This window comes from Trachinotus anak, unplaced genomic scaffold (assembly GCF_046630095.1).
Source record: "Trachinotus anak isolate AG129_WGS33_773 ecotype Australia unplaced genomic scaffold, CSIRO_AGI_Tana_v1 ptg000035l, whole genome shotgun sequence".
Lineage (NCBI taxonomy): Eukaryota > Metazoa > Chordata > Actinopteri > Carangiformes > Carangidae > Trachinotus > Trachinotus anak.
The window spans coordinates 505,097-512,422 of NW_027273886.1; the positions used below are offsets into that span (position 1 = coordinate 505,097).

At 42.6% G+C, this 7,326-nt stretch overlaps 1 pseudogene; it reads right to left on the minus strand.

The window, feature by feature from the left end:
• LOC139614694 (hydroperoxide isomerase ALOXE3-like) lies at positions 1 to 3,182 on the minus strand (annotated as a pseudogene).
• Between the last annotated feature and the right edge of the window lie 4,144 nt (positions 3,183 to 7,326).

A 7,326-nucleotide genomic window follows, 5' to 3' on the forward strand; every position in this document is an offset into this window, starting at 1 on the left:
TTAGGTGTATTTATTTAGTGTTAGTGCGTCACACTGTCCTCCTCGGTGGCAGGGTCCAGGTAAACATATGGCAGCTTTAGGCCAATGTTCCTCGCTCTGATGTCACAGCTGAGACGTTTCAGGTCGCTACGGAAACAAGCTGCCATCTCCACGGGAACACTCTCCGTGAAATGCTGCTCCACTGAGCCACCAAGAGAAACCTTAAAGGAAGAGTGACAACAAATGAATCCAAACATGCATTTAAGTTTGTTACTGAGTCAGTGATTGTTTGGACAATAGAAGTTACAAGTACATTAATATGTAAAGTGTACTGATGTGTATTTACATGTATAATTAAAGCTTAGGAAAAAAACATGTTCCGGTACGAGGACGTTGATGATCAAACAGCTGCTGAGGACAGCCAACTCAGGACAGTGTTTGGAAACTGACTCTGGGATTTCGGGGGCACTGATAAAACAGTGAAGTTGAGCTTAACTGAAACATTTCAACCCAAAATTAACCTCAAAAAGTGTGAAAATACATGATACGCATCTAAAGGCTGTGAGAACATTTTCATCATCTCAGTGATCGATCACATGGAAGAAATAAAGGCAGCGTGTGGACACATTCACGCTCATGAACTCCTCCACATTATTTATGTTTATTTACAGGGGGTAGTATGTTCCTCAACGATGTGACATGTTTGTGGTTTGTGGGCTCGTACAAAGTCTGCAGGTTTCTCGCTGAGCAGGTAGACGGTGGCGAGGTCGTGCACGGTGGAGTTGATGTCAGGAAAACTGTCTAACAGTGACCAGGTTTTACCTGTGCGTTGTCAACAGCAGCGTGCTGTGCAGATGCATTAAAGATCACCATGGTAACAAAGTACACCAGCTCAGACACTGATGAGAAGGATTTTGGGAAACCTGAGGGACAGACTTTTTAATTTCTGCACAAATAAAAGTTTGAATTTAATTTCCTTATCATACAGTTTTGTAAGGTAAAAACACCAAAAGTTTTATTGTGAAGGAGCTGCAGTAACCTTTCTTCTCATCTCCTCGGCGACTGAAGACAATGATCTCATTGATCCAGCTCTGCAGCTCAGAGTCCCTCATGATGTCATCATCAGTATGGTAATAGTAACTGACCACGCCCTCCACATACCTGCAGCCAATCATAATGTGGTTAGCTTTTTTCTACTGTGCCGCAGATAGATCACGCTGTTTTCAACTGAATGTTTCTTCCTCCTCCTCCTCCTCCTCATCCTCATCATCATCATCATCATTTATTAGGACTTATTATCATTGTTTGTTCTTCCTCTTCTTCTTCATCATAAATACAACCAACACAGTCAATTCCAGTAATTTATTCATGTGGATATTTGTTTTGATGCGAGATAAACACTGCTGCCATGGAATCGTATGAATCTGTATATTTACAAGATAAATCACAGACCTGTGGATGATGTCCCACAGCCGCAGACCATCGTCACAGTAATAATAACCAGAAATGGAGTCCAGGCCACGCCCAGTGATGTCATCAGGTAAACAGAGGTCACGATGGGTGAGCGAGGCCAACGCCCTCCTGAGGAACTCCAGTGTGGCAGCTCCGCCCACCGCCGTGTACTGAACATTTAATGAGATGAAGATCATTTTAAAACATCAACTTTTTATCATGAAAAACAAAAATAAAGATTGAGATAAGAAACTGAAATGATCAAATATAAAATGAAGTCATTAAAGCGAAGCATGAAATGTCAACGTTAAAAATGTTCAAAAGCAAATGACATCATGAGAGGAGATAAATGTACCTGTAGTAAATACTACAGGTACACAGATAAATACTCCCACAGTACTGCAGACCTTGTAGAGAGGGTGCACCATGGGAAAGTTACGAATCGTTGCCATGGTGAAGAGCTCTGACATCATGTGTGTGCGCAGGAAGTGAGAACACAGCTCGTGATCGGAGAAGTCCGTCGAGCACACAAACGTTTGGCGGTCAGCCAATCAGCTTCCAGATCCTGAGGGACGAAGACTGGGTTGGACTCACCTGGAGACTGCTTCAGCTAGGAGAGAACGCAAGGAGGCAAGGAAGGAGAGGAGACAAGGAGATGCGGAAGGAGAGGAGGCATGGAGTCAAGAAAGGAGAGGAGGCATAGAGGTGAGAATGGAAGGACAAAAACTAGAAGTTTGAGAGGAAGTTTTATCATTTGTGTTTTGGGTTGATGTTAATAAAATTATTAAAATCATCAGATGACAGAGACGTGACGAGGAGACGTCTGTTCTTCAAAACAACAGATGTTTGTTTATGTCAAATGATTCTGTTTGATTCAGTCACAGACACATCAGGTTTGACAATACACAACAATACACAAAATAAAAGTCAACAGTGATGAACTCGCTCCAACAATAAACTGAAGAAAACATAGACACAGTACGAAGTAACACACAGGGGGTCACAGGTCACGGGTCACGGGTCAAAGGACAGGTGGGTTTACCTGGATGGCGACAGGCAGCAGCTGGTTGTCAGAGTTCAGGTGAAGCAGAACAAGCCGAGCTGTGAGGTAATTCTGCTTCCTGTTGACAGTGTTCGCCATGAGACCATCGAGCAGCTGATAGTCCACCACGTACAGGTTTCCTCTCTGCATACACAGAACCATCACACAGAACCTTCACACAGAACCTTCACTGAAAATATCTGAAGGAAACGTCTTTTACTTTATAAATTACACTAAATGTATTAATTGTAATTATTAATTATTGAATATTATTGATTATCATTAAAATTATAAAAACAGTTTTACTCCATAAAGTGAAGCCAAAAGGAACTGAGTTACTTCCTGTGTGATAATAATCTGAGCCTTAATCTGAAATCTACACCTGCTGCTTCCTCTTTTGCTGTAACTGAGAAACTGTCGTCTAAATGTTCTAGTTAAGTTCTCCTGTTTTCACCTCTTTACACTTTTAACTTTCACCACGCCTTTAACCTTTGCTTCTCTATAAATTCCCTCCAATCATCTCCATCTCCTGTCTCAGACTGGCCCCGCCCTCCAGCAATGCCACCACCATCTCCTCGGTAACAGCCAGGTTGGGCGGGATTTTGGTGCAGCGGCGAAGCAGAGTAGGTTTTGCACCGTTCAAGAACTGATGTTCAAAGAACCAGTCCTCCTGCCAGAGACGCTCCACCAACCCTGACAAAGTTAGAAGTAGTTAGTTAGTTTAGTTAGTTAGTTAGTTAGTTCTGGTTAGATATATATATCTATTTATATCTATTTAATGATGACTGAAGGAAGTTCACCTCTAACAAAAGAGCAGTCTGATTAATCTATAGTTGATCAGTTGATCAGTATTGAGGGAGTCGTAGTCTCACTGCAGGTCGGGGTCCTGGTCTTCTGGCAAAGCTGGTGGATCTGATGAAAACTGGACCAGCGCTGCTGAGAGCACAGGAAACTCTGCAGACCCAGCTCCAGCAGCCTGAGGAGGAGACACAAACCTACACCTCGCTGACGGTCCGAACCATGTCAGTTGCCTTGGATACGGAGAATTGAGCCTCAGCAGGAAGTGACATGATATTAGCCTTCATCATCTCTGGGAGTCCGTTGTCATAGCAACTCCACCTATTAGAAAAACCCAGTTTGTGTCCAGCGTCTTTAAATAATTAAATATTATAACCTAACGTGTGAATATTCTCATTTGTCCAGGTCATTGTATCTCAAAGGAGTTTTAAATCGAAAGCAACTGGACTTGGTTATTTGTCTAAGAAGACGTTTCACCTCTCATCCAAGAGGCTTCATCAGTTCATCACCTGACCAGGCTGGGACTGGTCCAACTATCTGGTGTGGAGACCCAGGTATTTTTAACCTCTGGGAGGGGCTTTCACAAGGCTGATGATGTCACCGGTTCAGTAAAAGCTTGCACCTCTTTGAAAACACAGCTGTGCCATGGGTTCACCAGTATCCCCCACTGTGGCAAATCTATACATGGAGGAGGTAGAGAACAGGGCTCTGAACTCCTTTGAAGGAATTACACCGAGCCACTGGTTCAGATATGTGGACGACACATGGGTTAAAATCAAAACCAAAGAGGTGCAAGCTTTTACCGAACACATTAACTCAGTGGACAAAAACATCAAGTTCACCAGAGAGGATGTCAAGGACAATAGTCTGCCCTTCTTAGATTGTGACGTCCATATGAAAAAGGACAGGAGCCTCCACATTGGGGTATACAGAAAACCCACACACACAGACCAATATCTACTTTTCGACTCACACCACCCTCTGGAACACAAGCTTGGTGTTATCAGAACCCTGCAACACAGAGCTGATAACGTACCCACCAGCTCACAGGCCCAAAGGGCAGAACACAAGCACCTGAGAGGCGCCCTCACAACTTGTGGTTACCCCAACTGGACCTTTGTGAAAACTGCTTCTGCTTCCAGAAAGAAAAGTAGCAATATGGTTGAGAAAGAAAAACCAAACAAGAGAAACAGCATAGTCATCCCATATGTGTCTGGGATATCAGAAGAACTCAGGAGGATCTTCAACAAACACCGTATCCCTGTGTATTTCAAACCCAGCAACACACTCAGACAGAGACTGGTACACCCCAAGGACAGAACACCACACACCCAAAAAAGCAACCTGGTGTATGCAGTCCAATGCAATGAGGAATACAAAGACCTCTACATTGGAGAAACAAAACAACCACTGCATAAACGCATGGCCCAACACAGGAGAGCTAACTCCTCAGGCTTGGACTCTGCTGTCCACTTACATCTTAGGGAGAAAGCCCACTCCTTTGAGGACAGCAAGGTTCACATCCTGGACAGAGAGGACAGGTGGTTCGAAAGAGGAGTGAAAGAAGCCATCTATGTGAAAGTAGAGAAACCATCCCTCAATAGGGGAGGAGGCCTCAGACACCACCTATCTCCAATTTACAATGCTGCCCTTTCATCCCTTCCCAGGAGATTCAACAATTTAACCTCTAAGAGAAACAACTGTTCACAAGCGGCATGTGACTCCAACAACCACACACAGCAGCAGGAGAAGGTCTGAACTCCTGAACAAACTTTCTGTTCCACCTGATTTCCAAAAGGCAAGAACTTCAAGATGAACTCCTTCTTTAAAATTTGACTTTCAACAGAACAAAAACAGAGACAGGCCTGAAGCAGAGGTGTGGGCGTGGTCAGTCCTGAGTGACGCCCTCTCTGGTCACAGCTCTCTTGACTTAGTCTCCTGTGTTTTTGAGGTGTTTAGGATCATTACCCTGGTGTAGGAGCCATCGTCTTTACAGACAGACCCTCCTCTCCAGAGTCTAAATCCTCCTCAAGCTCCTTCTAGAAATCCTCCGCCCTGTTCTCTCCTCCACCGTTTCTCTCTTCCATCATGAGCTGAGGAAACAGCTGCGTGAAAACACTTTGCTGTCTCTGTGTGGGCGTCAGTGGAGCCACGGCTGCTGATTTATAGAGCATCACCTGACCTCTAACGACGACTGTGACCACACCTTAACGAGCGCATTAATCTGAGACCTTTGTAAAAATGATCTGAGAGCTCAAATCTCTTGGGCTGCTCAAACCTTTGCAACTGTACAAAACAAAAAAAATAAGATCAATAAAAAAACAATAAACTTGCATAAAATGTTGAAAACAATATGAAACTTGATGCCTTTTGGAAATCAGGTCTTTTTCAGAAACCAATCAGAAACCTTTTCAAGCCGCTGTGATGTACAGACTCTGCATCCATAATGTGATCGAACACTACTCATTGTAATATCCAGTGTTCTGACGTCATCGAAAACAAACTTTGCTTCAGAACAAAAACGACAAACAGATGCAGTGAAACCTACAACAGGAAAACAAAAACAAACTAAGCTTTTTTTGTCACCGACCAATTGAATCCCTCAGAGCCAACGAGGTCGAGCAACTGACGAATCAGTAGCAGGGGAACAGTGAGACTCCGCCCTCAGGTGTTGTCATGGTAACCTTCGAACAAAACCAGATGTTGGCTGTGGTGGGCGGGGCTTTCAGACGGACCAATAACAGAGCTCCAAGACTGGTGGGACAGTGAAGCACATATTCTGCCTGGCAACAGAGATTTTAAAACTGAACCCAATAAATATTTACACAAATATATTAAATTGACTTAAATTCTTAAACTAGTTTAAACTTACATTGGATATTATAATACATTATAATCTATGACTCATAATGTCTGAGAGTTTATTATAATTTATGAGATATTATGAGACATTTTAGTATAAAATGAGACTCATCATTTTTATTCTTCTGAACAAGAGAAAAACAACATTGAATGGGAAAGGTTTAATAAATAAATCAAGTTCATACATTAATTTTGTGTTTTGTTGATTTTATAATAATATTATGCTATTTGTCTTCTTACTTTTTCTTCTTTGGTTTTTAAGCAGCACATTTTCTTCAAAATCCGACAAATCTGAGAAGTGAAAATAAAACAATTTAATTAACTGATCTCATTCTAACTGATGAAATGACAAATACAGTTAGAGTGACTGAGGCCTGTTTTAACCATTACAGTGAACTTTACATGTTTTACAGTAATAAATGCTGTACCTATTTAATCATGGTAACACTCTGTCTCATTGGTCGCCTGTCAGTGATGTCATATCCTGTCTGCTCAGGTGTCAGTGTTCTGACAGAAGCTCAGTTTGAAGTCTCATGTTTCAGATCCTCTTTCTCCTCCTTGGTGGTTTTCAGCTCTGTGTCTGAACCAGATGAAGGATTTTAGATCTGAAGTTCTCAGAGAAACAAGCTGAGGAAATGTTAGACAGCTCAGCTCCAGCCAATCAGAGACGTCCTGTGTCCCTGAAGAGCGTCGACCAATCACTGACTTTAAATGTTAAACAGCTGGATTCAGTGTTTTTTCTGGTTCTGATCAGCTGCTCTGTTTGTTGAGGAGAGGAGGAGACTCAGTGGAGAATTCAGCTCCAGGTCAAAACCTCCTCAACCACTAGCACTGAGCGATCCAGACCAGGAGGAGACTACAACTCCCATGATCCCACACTGCTTCATGATGTCACCTTTTGTTATTGTATTGCTTGAGAGACAACTAACGTCAGAGGTTACAGTCTGTGAGATTAATTTAATAAAAATCATCATTAACTATGTTCATTGTTATTATTGATCATTTTTCATTAAAATAAACTCTGACTCACAGATCTCTCAGCCAATGGGACGCGCTCGCTGGCTCCTCTGCTGCCAACCAATTGGATGACAGTTTGGTGGGCGTCACCAGACAGAAACAAACCTTCCTGATACAAGACGAAGTGATACAGCACCATGGCAACTGCACCAAAAACCTGACGCCAAATACAGAAG